The sequence below is a fragment of the Copidosoma floridanum genome, unplaced genomic scaffold, assembly GCF_036245765.1.
Source record: "Copidosoma floridanum isolate Cflo_tuat_1 unplaced genomic scaffold, Cflo_Japanese_pri ptg000013l, whole genome shotgun sequence".
Lineage (NCBI taxonomy): Eukaryota > Metazoa > Arthropoda > Insecta > Hymenoptera > Encyrtidae > Copidosoma > Copidosoma floridanum.
The window spans coordinates 35,187,999-35,200,581 of record NW_028321890.1 but is presented as its reverse complement, the minus strand read 5'-3'; the positions used below and the strand labels follow the sequence as shown (position 1 = coordinate 35,200,581).

The following is a 12,583-nucleotide window of genomic DNA, read 5'->3' as shown; positions in this document are numbered from 1 at the left end:
GGCAGGACCGGAGCCCACGAACGCCGGCTTCTTCCTCGGTAGTACGGGGCCGACGAGCGGACCGGCTGCACCTGCTTCTTCGCTCTCTGTGCGCTATACCTTACCATCTCCGTATGATAAATAAAAATTACCATTTGTACTCTGCCGCTGATGTAAAAAGTTGTTGTTCCCTTTTATTTTCTGTTGTTTTTTTTTTTGAGAGGGAAATAAAAAAAAAAGAAAAAAGTCAACGAGTGACCGAGTCGGGAGTGCGGTGATCGACAAAATCGCTCGGCATGGGATTTGGTGCGTGCCGTCCGTGACTTTGGCAACACACAGTGGCGCGCTCCTGCAACATATTTTATACGTATATACACCCGTGAAACCCAGAGTGTCGGTGGTTCTCGTTTTTCGGAGTCTCCACTGGGATATCGGCGATCCTTGTTCTCCTTCGCGCGCTTTGTTCGTTCCCCCTTCTCTCGCATCTCTTGGCCCCGGTTTTTTTCCCCCTTTTGCGTTGCATTTTATTCTCCTCCCTCCGTCACAATATACAAAAATTGGTTCCATCGATTTAGCGCGGCATAAAAATATACCTTATATATATATATGCCGCGGTGCAACGACTTTTGCCGCAGTGCTTGAGCGCTCTATGAAAGTTTGGGCGTCGAGTCGAAAGAGTGCCGTGATGTAACAGCGAGGACGTGCAATTAATGAAATGGTATAAAGATCAAGTGACTCTGGGATCGGAAGAAGCGCATATATACGCGGTGTGCGCGGCGTCAAGGATCCGCGACCAACTGCTGCAGAGACAGACAGTCGGAGGCGAGATAGACTGCACACGAGAGACGACACATCCTCTCGCGCGCACACACAGATGGTAGAGCGAGAGATAGCGGAGCGGTGGTAGCTGGGAAAGGAACGCAACGGCTCGTTCGGCTCTGGTAAGTCTGCCTCGTCTTCTTCTTCTTCTTCTTCTTTTTCTCCCCGTCTCCTCCTCCTCCTCCTCCTTCTTCTTCTTCCCTTAGATTTTTGCTCGCGATTAAACGAGAACGAAAAGCCAGAGGAGGAGGAAAGTCCGCGGCGACGACGGGGCAGCGGCAGCCGAGAGCTCTCCGCAAGTGTATTATATATGCTTACCGATATATACAGTGCCAACAGAAACTGCCGGCTGCACTGCATACACATATATATGTATATATAAAACAAGTTTTGCGTATATATATTATATATACGCTGCAAAGTGCAGTTCGCGAGTTTTATATGCGCGCATATATATGCACCACTACACGTGTGTGTGTATTATATACGCGGGCGGTAGGTATTATAGTCCCTGCCGACGCGTCGCGAGTCGCGAGATATTCAAACAAGGCGGTCTCTCCCTCCGCATAGATGTACACGCGAGTATCTCCTCCTTCGCAGATTTATTGCCGCTCTTTGCTCATAGACGTTTCATTTGCATGTATCTTTTTTTATTTTTTTATTTTTTGTTTTTTTTCCTTGCGTTGGGAAACAATCTATTATTAGACGCGCTGATGCAGCAGTCTCCGTGCCCCCCCCCCCTCCTCTCTGTTCAATTAATAGGACGCGTTTTCGCCGTGACTTGTGTTACACTGAATTTTATTGACAGGGAGGTACAAGTGAGACTCGAGTATCCATGGGACGTGAAAAAAGTTTGTACACAGATCACGTTGATACAAGCGCGCTGTATTAGCGATCCAAGCGTTCGGCAGAGTCACGAGGAGTTTCCGCGTCCGCGGGTCCTTGAACGGTTACAGCGTACAGCTATCAAAAACAACGTGTATAACAATACACTGCACGTATGGACGTACATATACATGCGAGTTCAGTAGCCGTGGCGAAGGCCACGCGAATAAAAGTCTCGAGTGGTGGAATACTCCACGGGCGTGTAACGTATATTATAATGTTGTAGGTATGACCGTGCTACCATAAGCGCAATACAGGCACACAAGCAGGAATTTATTTTATTTTTTACAGTAACAGAACTATACCGGCGTACGCAAAAAAAAACAAAGCGCGGGGTGGTTTTCTTCGTACGCACTCGAGCGAGCGATTGCATAGTGTAGTAAGTGTAATATACGATCGCTTTGTGTGTGCCGGTGTTGCGTCACGGCGCTTGCTCGGTAAGGAAGTATTATTACGCGACCGGGCCACTGCAACACAATAATACACGGAGGAAGGTCGATCGCGTAATTGACTATCCGCTCGTATATACTCCGAACCAACGTGATATCGTGTAGCGCTGCTTTTAGCGATTCGCGTCGGATATGCAAGTGGACCCCCAGTAACTCGCTGCCGGTTGGCGCATTATATCAGACACGGGCATCACTGTCAAATTCACGTGGTCGTGAGCCACACTATGTATAAATGCGGTGCATCTTTGTTGTCGGCCTAAAGGCGGCGATCGGCCAGCTAACCGATCGGCGCCTCGGAGGCTCCACCGGTGGCCTACTTTCGCGTCGCGTCCACGATTCGCGCTCTCTGCTGCTGATGGCCGGGTCGGTGTGAACACAACCAGCGCACGCGATACACGCGAATCCATAAATCCACGATCCCCCCCCTCCCCCCGCGCGAACCAATTAATATTGTAAGCGTACGCAGCTTGTGTAATCGATTAGCGCCTCTCGGACGATGTTGTTACCGCCGCCCTGCAACGACGCTAAAGGCCATTGCATGAAACTGGAACCACGCGTCCGCGATTTCTCGTGAAAGTTCGAACAACATATATATATATATACAAGGTACATGCGATTCGGCACAAACGCCCAAAATGTATATTACGTATTGCATAATACTGTATATACGATAATTATAATATCCACCCACGCGAGCGATGTCCGTGATATATGGCATGGTCCAACCGAAACGTGTACATGTATATACATGTACGTGCAATTTAACATCATATATATATGTACATATAAATCCCGCGTCCATGTTCAAGGCTCTAATTGAATTACGCGATTACGCGTGTACGTGTCGTTGAGCCGTATACACACGGCAGTGTGCAACCGAACAGCGACGTTGCGTGTCCAGCAAACGGGATTTCTTGGCACTCACTTAATAATGTGTATCTATATATACATAGGTAGTAGTGCAACAACGGCAACACGCGTAAGCGTCTCGGGCGGTGATGTGCAGTGCCGTAAATTGTGCGTATATACGAGCGGCCACGACGATGCGGTTGCGTCGACAAATGCGCATCAGCGGCTTGAAAATTTTTTTTCAACGCCTCGTCGGAGGAGGTGAGGTCGTGATTAGCGGTTAGCCCGTCGTCGTTCTCCTCTATCGGGAAAAGCAGCGGCTGTTGTGGTGGCGAGAGAGAAAGAAAAAAAAAAAACGGCTAATGGAGAGCTAATGGTGCAGCTCTTTCGTGCACATGTGTGTCACACTGCGCGCGCGGTACACGAAAAATAAGAGGAAAAAAAAAAAAGAAAAACGGGACGCGACAAACAACGTATACGCCGGGAGAGCGCGCTTTTTTCCTTTCGATTAAATACGCGATGTGTACGGAGATGGGTGTGAAGCTCATTCGAAAATTTCCCGGTACATACTTTCTTCTTCTCCTCCTCTCCCCCGTAAATGGACAACGAAAGCGGTGTCTTAATGACCATCGTTTTTTTTTCCCCTCTTGGTCGATGGTTAAAACGCGCGTGGGAGTAGCGCGGTAAAAAAAAAAAAAAAACAAAAAAAAAATGGTCCCTGTACCAGAGCTTGGATGGACACGACACGGAGCAATAAACAACATGAAATTTATGCGGGTAATAATATACGCTGCTTTCCTTGATCTCCACGAGGCCCGGATCAATCGATCGGTCGATTGTTCACGTATATTTAGCACTTGGAGATGATATATTTCCATCTGTGTCAGCTGCCATATAGTTTATCGCTTACAAAGTGGGTTTCAAAACTCGAGTTGATGCCTTTCAAGTGCACTCGGGCTCACCTGTACGCGCATACACATCGGTTTTCTATTTAATGCCCCGAGATCGATATATATATATATATATGTGTGTACGGAGCTCGCGCCCGCTCGTGTGGCCATTAATCATTCTAATGGCACTATTAGATAGAACGATTTAATGAAAACGCTGCTCGACATTTTAATAAATATGAGGAGATCTCGTACACTTGCATGTATATAGGAAGAGGTGTCAGTGGGGGAAAATCATCCCCAAACTCACCCGTAAGTACTCGTATACGTTTACGATTGAAAGAAAAAACAACCCAATGAATATATACGCACACACATGAGCGACAATGAAGCATCAAAGTAAATTAAACATGTAATGTGCATGTATCCAATCATCATCGTCGCATCTTTCCTTTCGGTGCAGTACATATTATATATTATACTGTAGACGTAAGATGCATGTATATACACCCAATGGGTCTGGTATACGTCTATATAGAAGTCGAAGGAGGCTAATGGTCGGTCGATCAACTACTTTTGCGACTCGCCGGCGTAATTTCTCTCCTTCTCCTACGCTCGGGACCAACGTATACACCGAGGTATACACATACAATATAGTCCCACTGCGGCTCTTTATCCGTGTATCCATACGCCGGTGCCTTCCACTCGTCGGAGGAAAGGAAATTGAGGAGGAGGCGCGTTTAGCTATATAGAGAGAACGCGTGTATATATGAAAGTATTTACGTATATTCAGTGGCGCAAGAGCGCCACGAGGCCAGTTTAAGCAGATGATACGCGCTTGCCGCGTCGGTATACGTATAGTATATTATACGAGCTCCAGTTGTTGGGACGTATACGTACACGAGCAAGTTAAGTGTTTTTTTTTTTTTCTCTTTTTTTTTAACAGCTATGAACCAGGGATATAGGTACGTTTCGATCGTGCGCGTGTAACTTTACGCGAGGCCGGACTTTGATTTCAAACGTTATTACATTACTGTGCGCGAGAGTGACACCGTTATTTTGTGTGTGTGCCGTAAACGAGAAACGGTGCGCGTGAGAGAGTGTTTTTTTTTTTTTTTATACCTCGGGAAAGTTTTTTACCTCCAGTGAATTCGAGGTCACGTGGAAATGTAAATACTAATCAAACGAATCGTTGAATAACCGTGGCGATTAACCGCGGGAAATCGTTAACGACTACCGCCGGGGCCGGTGTATCGCCAACTTCGCGGGGAAAAAGCGGACTACAGGAATATCGGCGGGTCTACATTTTTCAGGTAAACGATCAAACGATAATGGACACTTTTTTTTTTTTTTATCTTTTACCTAAACCAAAACTGACTTAGGTCGAGAGTGTTAAGGTTTCTCGATTGGCAAAGTGAAGTCATAAAGGTTGATGCATTTTTAAATTGTTTAATCACGAATTATACTACAGAACAATACAAAATTTAACGAGCCTATGTGTCTCTTTGTCAGTTATTATACTTGTGTGGAAAAACAACTAACATGTTTCTCAATGGACCCCAGACCAACTTGACGGAAATTAAAATTATTTTTTTTTGTACATTCTTCTCTATTGAGAAACTTACTTTTCGGAAACACGCGGCTTTAAAATATTTATCCCCCCAATGCATATCAGCGTTGAAATAAGTGGTTTCAGGAACGATTGTCACTGTGGTGTATTGCAACAGTATATACCCTATAATTGACATGTCAAGAATAGTTACCTTTGCGCGATAAGAAGCTTAAAAGTTCCAAGTAAATGTTTCAGCAATTTATCTTAATGGACAAAAGAAAAGACTCGGCACTTATCACTGCCAGATAGAGCAAACGAATACACTGTGCAGTTACATTGACGCACTTGTGGGGAGCGAAAGAAAAGAGTGCGCCTACATGATTGCACGTATGCGGTTATTGTTGACTTAAGCTTTACATAATTTGCTTTCATTATATGAGTAAAAAATTTAACTTACCATTGAGGGCATGATGTTGTCACTTTGAGCTCGCACAGGCACGTAGAAAAATAGTTGCGACATTGCTTGTTCATGTAATTATGTCCTGAAAGAAAAATCGATCATTATAATTTCATCCATTTGTAGGTGCATTCACACCATAACAATCATCACTCTTGTATTACAATATGTTGGCATTTTGAGAAAGTTTTGTTGTTTTTTTACTTATTTTTAAATTATTTTTTTTATGAATTGTAATTACCTCGTACATAAAACATCCATGCAATACAAAGAATTTTTTTTTCTCTAAATTTTCAAATAACTTGAAATTTATTTCCCTTTTTTTTACTCCTAATCAATTTTGCAATACTTGCTTTTACCTAATTTTTAAACGAATTCGAATCATAAATCATAGTCACAGTAAAGGAAATAGCAGCTTAATAGATCCTTACTTAGAGGAAAAAAAATGCAATTTTCTGTAAGGGCTTCAATAGCTACCCTTTCAAAGGTACAAATTAATAGAAATGATAACTTGTCTAATATCAAGAAATGTGGATGTGTTCATAGTTATTACTCCGAAAAAAAGGACGTGATCATTAACAGTTATTGTAATTATTATTTGTTAAAAAGTATCAGAGGTTGAAAAAAACAAGATAAGGTGGAAAAAACAAAATACCTACTGGTTAACTTTTAGTGACTTGATTTTACTTGATTTAACGAATATTTAATTTGTTTTTCGTCAATTCAACGCGTACTAATATTTTTTATTTCTTCATGTAATATTCAAACATCTAAGAAATGTTAGACAAACACAACTGTACCCTCTGCCACGCATCTTACCGAATCAAGCCAACCGGTCAGTGATGAAATAAAACTTTTTTCAATGTAAAATATTTATATAAAAAAAAAAAGAAAAGTTTTTACTCCTATACAGTACAAAATGGCTTTACTAAAAATTAGAGCACCGATGATAATCACGTGTTTCAAAATAATCTGCAATAACAACATCATTTACTTAGCTGCAATCGAAATACTGATTTATTAATCAATACTGTAACGAAATATACCCATATAACTATAAATACTACCAATACCTTTAAACTCTTTCAAAGTACACTGTATATACGTATTACTCCTCGACAACTCGTGGCCTCAGCGCAAACCAAGCACAGCAACCCACGCGCAATCGATCAGCCAAAGATGGTCAGCAGCCTCAGATATGATACCTGCTACGAAGCTACACATCGACGAGCTTATTGCTGATTATTCCTGTGCAACATATATATACCTGTCGCAAGCCCCAGACAGCGACTCTCAAACGGCCGATGAAGATGCCCCGTATATAATATTAAGTGCTTGCCTATCGGTATATACGTGTATGATATTATAATGAGCGTGCGCATCGTCTTCCGTTTCGAAGAGAAAAAAGAGCTCTCGCGAAAGCTGTATGTATATATAAGAGCCGGAGGGAGCAGAAAGGAAAGTGCCGCGCGCGGATCAAAAGAAGAGAGAGAAGCACACGCCACGTATACAACAAAAAGCGAGCACATGCTTATACGCATACAATACATAGAAGCGGCTCGGAGGCTGCGGGATATGCGCCGTATAAATAATATTTCTCGTAAATCAGTTGGATTCGGCATCGAGCGAGACTTACATGTGCGCATGTATATACGTGCATCAGCCGCTCGGAGGTGGTATATATATATGTATAAACACCAAAGGGGGCCAGGAATACATTTACCCGTTTACGTATCATACGCGCATTTTCATCCGCGGATAAGTAAGTACGTGGTGTATACAACATCTGCGCGCGGATATGTAGGCCGCGAGTCGGCGACGTTCACCGTCCGCATTCTCCTGCACCTCCTCCTTCTGTATACACACACGCACACGCGCGCGTCCTCCCTGTCTCATCTCGCCGCCCCGCCGTCGTGGATGTATATTTTATTATACAGGTACGCGAACAGTAGATGTACCCATAACGTGTACAATGTATACCAAAGCCGGCCTTCTTGTTTCCACGGCTGATGCTTGGATTAGTTTGTCGCTAGAGCAATAGAGTCTCTTTCTCCCCGGCATACCTATATACGTATACATCCTCGCGAATGATATCGATGGGTAATACATTGGTGTACGCTTATACGTCAAAAGCTCAATGGGCGCAAAGCTCGTGGTATTCATCAACAATATCAGGGGTATAATACAAGTATAACCACAACAATGTCCCAATTATGCATAGTGAGAAAAGTCAACGCGACATCCGAGTGGAAGGACGTGTAGTCCCCAAACATGTATCGTATCAACAAAAAAAAAAAAAAAATACCTTTTCAAAACAATACATGTACAATCTCAGAATAGATTAGAAGAACGTATGATGTTTTGAAGTATACTTTTTCTACTCAGCTTCTGATACTAAGTAACTAACACATAATAGACCGTTCGATTGGTCGCTTCTTTTCGATATGCTAACCCACATCGCCTTTGGGGCCGATGCTTCACCCTTTATATACCAAATGGCATGTTAATTCGCGCGCGCGTGCGGTACTTACCGCGAGCCAACAGTCCTCCTCCTCCTCTCGACCTCTTGGAGTAAGTACATATATATATATATGTAATATTAATATCCTCTCGCGAAACCTTGGCCATCGCGGCGCTTGTGCCTCGCAGCTGACGTTGTTCGTGTATGTATATATACCCACGTGTGGCGGCAAAATAACAGCTAGTTGCAACTTTCGTTTGGCTAATTATCCGTCCGATAATTTTGCGTCGCTCGTACATATGTATGTACATGCATACCCACGCCATCGGATCGCTCACGTGTAACGTGCCGTATAGGTATATATTGTATACCTGTAAACGCCGCATGACATGACGATCTCGGATCATTGCGAGTAAGTATTACGAGGTCGAGATTGCCGAATGGCGTGTTTAAAAGGCGACGAAGGAGTAAGCGTAAATATATGTATATATATAACATATACCTTAAGAGCCGCCGCATCTGCATACATACACACGACGCGCGGTTATACTCTTCTGGTTTGCTTATTCTCTCTGAAAATGACAAACTGCTATATATACTTGACTTTCCGCGTAAAAATTTTTACGTTTGGCGAAAGTTTGGCCAAACGTAAAAATTTTTACGCGTGTTATATATATGTATGCACGTGTATCTGTGTGAGCGCGTTCAAGGCGCGAGAGGTACAAGTGTCAAAAAACACACACGTCCAGCTAAACTAGTACAACATATTTTTATACAGCAACAATTATAACTCCATGAGGTGTACATGTGGGTATAAAAAAAAAAAATGTATATATATGCCTGCACGCGCTGCCTCGGCCGCCTAATACTATAACTTATAAGTCTAGCACGCGCAAGGACAATCGCCGAGGCTGTATCCTACTTGCCTGCTGCGACGACGTCGGACGTGTGTATAATCAGTATGTAATCTAATATAATAGAGCATAGACGCGGACAGCAGGTTTGGCCTTCTTCTTCTTCTTTTTTTTTTTATTTTTTTTTATTTTGTTTGCTCGATTCTTCCCAACGCCTATATATGCATTATATACCCGTAACAATCTCGCTTGGCGAAAGAAAAGAGCCCCGAGTGGGTGAAAGCGTCACCGCGTTTTCTCATACACGTATATGCAAAAAACAGGCAGATATACCTTGTATACACCTGACGCGGGCTTACACGCGTATAATATTATATCGTATGCAGGTTCACCCGCATACACGTTAAATATAGAGCACACAATTATGTTCGACTCGTTCATATATCACACTTATACCTACGTAGATGTGTATTCATTATACATAACGGTGGCAGACTTTTTTTTCCTTCAAAGCTCGACTGCTGTATATGTATATATATATATATGTGGCTCGAGAGAGCATTGTTATCGTGGAGCCTATACACGTGTATAATAATATGATGGTGCTGCGGAAAGTAAAAGTGCATGGAGCAGTCGAGGGTAAAAGTGCGTGTGGTGCATATATATATATACGTTTAATGTGCCTATTGGGAGAGGAAATAAAAAAAAAAAAAAAAAAAAAAAAAAAAAAAAAAAAAAAAACAGTGTTGCGGTTTTTCCGCTTGGTTTGCCGAGTAGCTTTATCCTGCTGTTGTTGCGGGCGGCAACGGTGGTATAGGTATTACATATAGATCGGTTCTCAATCCTCGTCATTATCGCGCTAATACATTGTTCATTTGCGGAAATCAAAGCTCCACCGAGCCGGATCGACATTGATATGATGATAAAGTCACGTGTATGGGTATTACACGTTGTATATGAGCTCTCAAGGTGATTCATTTTTTTTTCTTTTTTCATCAAATGGGGGAGATATATGGTTTTTTTTTTTTTTTATTTAAAAAAATTTGGGCGAATTTTTGTTTTATCTTTTCAGTCAAGGCTTACGTAAAGAGTACAGGTTGTACTTCACAACAAAATACAAGAGGTACAGCGAACGAAGGCCGGCCATACAGATTATAATTATTGTAGAAGTGCAACTATGTATACGTTAGTGCATTATACGTTTACGTATAACAGTGATATTAATAACAAAAAAAATTACACTTCGGTCGCAGCTTCTTCTCCATCACACGAGAGTATGGCTGCACACAAAAAAATAGAGTTCAGTTACCATCAAGTACCCTCTTTGCTCCGTATACTCCACCTACTCTACATACTCGAGGAGGAGAAGAACACGTGTCTTATCAGGAGCCCCGGGGGAACGTGTATGTGCCGCGCGTCGGTGATCCTCAGCCCCGAATTATCCGATAGCCCCGCGGCACGAAGGGATTTTCTAGCTCAACCTATCGCTCGGCCCTCTTCCGGCAAGTCAGCGATAAAAACGAAAAAAAAAAAAACAACAAAAAATACACAGCCGATAGTCGCCGTGCACGTATGATTGCGTATATATACATGTGTATACAGATATAGCCTCGGTGTGGCGGTAAAAGCGATTTCGAAGGAGGAAAAAAAGAAAATAGTCGATAACCAGTATCTCCTTTACTCGTACAACTGTACATGAGTATAAATACGTGTGCACGATGCTGGGTGACGAACCAGAACGAGAACTTCAACTTTGGATCTTTGGAGTGCGCGCGTGCAGGCATGTACTTATACTGGTACATAAGGATATTTTGATGCTCACGAATAAGATGAATAAGAATATTATACTTGACGAAAGGATACGGCCAAAAAGGATTGACTTATAATGTACGGCTCTGTGATGTATATACATATATTATTATTATTATACATGTAAAAGTGTGCCAAAAGAGTCGGAGAGTTTTGTCAGTAGCGTTTTGTCGGTATGTAAAGGCGCTAATGGTATAGCCACTTTGGGACCCTCATTTACATTGAAAAGCCACCTCATGCAGAGAGAGAGAGAGAGGGGCACCTGTCAGCTGTCCTACACACGTATACCTGCGTGTCTGCCTATATGCACAGCTAACACATTACATACACCTAATACCGACTGCTCTTTCCCGATTTTAGATCCTGATGCTGGTACAACTTGTGAGTCTATATACATCGTGCACTTTACTGCAGTGATTACAATAGTGTACGATTCCCCTCTCTCTTGAGCGCTAGCTTGTAAAATTAGATTTTTATGTATACCGCGTAAATGGAAGACTCAACTGTCAGAGCGCTTATAAGTGCTGTTCGTTGTTCTTCATCCGAGCCACGAAATTTGGGGAGTATGCGCGTATATTATATGTATGGTAGCAATCAGTTATACATCGCGGGGATAATAGACAAAAGGCAATCAAAGCCAAAGATAAATTGTAATGTACACCTACGCCAAAGTGTGTTTATACGTACAGGTATACGTTAAGGTACACAAAATACGCTGGCGAGCGAGAGGGAGAGAGGGGGTTTATTCACGCTTCTCTCGTTTACGGTGCTCTCGCGACACGGGATATCCTTGAAACCCTCTAACGGTCTCTCTTTTTTTTTTTTTTTTTTTTTTTTTTTTTTCGCTCGGTATAGGTAAAGGTACTCCATAGGTACGTGTATACATCAGCGCCAAGAGAGCAAAGTCAGGAGGCCTCCACCTCCGTCGTCTCCTGTTCTTCTGTCCGGCTGATATGGGGTGTACGCGTGTGTCGGATATCTACTCTACTCCACTCGGTTACGGGAACTCGGGCTGGCGCTTTCCCACACGTATATACCATCATCCAAGAGGCGCCTCGTCCTCATGCGTGTGCGCGACGCCTCGGGTTCTCCCAGCATGCCCATCGGGGTCACTTTGGCCGATCACAACGAGCCCCTCGTTCTTGCGCATCGATGACTTTTTTTTTTGGACTTTACAGCTATAGCGTTTAACTATATCCACCCCACGAGTATACAGCTTTTCGGTACATTGTATCCATATCTTCGCGGTGAGCCGGTGTGCCGAGAGAGCGAGCGTGCAAAAATTGACAATGGCTCTTTATAACCCCCCGACGACGGCTCCTCAGTGTCCTCTCTCACCTCCACGCGCGAAGACGCTCACGGTTGGCTTTATATTTATTGCACCCCCTTTGGTACTTACGATGCCTGGGAATTTTCGACAAGTCACGGGGACTCCGGTGCTTTCAAAGAAATTAGCGCGCCTCATTATTTATGCACCAGCTCTCTTCTTCGTATCGTATCGCGAACTCCAGTCCCACGGCAAGTGTGTATATTATGGTTTATCTATTATTATACGTGTATATATGTATGTACATGTGCC

General features: G+C 43.1%; 1 protein-coding gene across 3 annotated transcripts in view; it reads left to right on the top strand.

Moving 5' to 3' along the window:
• Positions 1-214: 214 nt before the first annotated feature.
• Positions 215-12,583, top strand: part of knockout (Stork-head domain-containing protein knockout) — a 63,076-nt gene continuing 50,707 nt past the window's right edge. For 2 of the 3 annotated variants that reach the window (XM_089591419.1, XM_023389597.2), the window contains exon 1: positions 215-920. The gene's annotated coding sequence lies outside the window, so the exon portion shown is untranslated. Of the gene's footprint in view, positions 921-4,986; positions 5,185-12,583 lie in introns of those variants that run through there. The other variant, XM_089591418.1, reaches the window with a different exon arrangement.